Source organism: Corapipo altera, unplaced genomic scaffold (assembly GCF_003945725.1).
Source record: "Corapipo altera isolate COAL_440 unplaced genomic scaffold, ASM394572v1 2b, whole genome shotgun sequence".
Classification (NCBI taxonomy): Eukaryota; Metazoa; Chordata; class Aves; order Passeriformes; family Pipridae; genus Corapipo; species Corapipo altera.
Window position 1 is genome coordinate 30132247 of NW_020884874.1, and position 468 is coordinate 30132714.

Here is a 468-nt window from a genome sequence, read left to right on the forward strand (position 1 = left end):
TCCTTGTCTCCCTTCCCCCCTTTTACTTCCCTTTCCTTTCCTTTCCTTTCTCCCTGCCATCCGAAACTCAGTGTCATGTGCCTTATATAGTAGGTCAGGGACTAATATACAAATTTCCATGGCAAACGTACAATTTACTAATAAAACTTCCTGATTGATTGCGGACCCTCTGGCTTTTGTCGTTCGTCTGGACCAACGCGCATTTAGGAATCTTAGGTGCTTCCCTTCCCTTCAAGGGTGGGTCGTCACAGTGCCCCAGCGCCCACCGGTGCGCCCGGCGAGCCCTCCGCCCACACCACCGCCCGCAGCGGCGGCCCCGAGGCCCAGGAAGGCTGCAAGGGCGGTAACCCCAGAGCCAGGGCACGCTGGCTCCGGGACCGGAATGGCAGGGCACGGCAGGGAGCCCCAAGGCCACCGCTCCCCCTCGAAGCCCACACATCCACACATCCCCACACCCCTGCGGCCGCC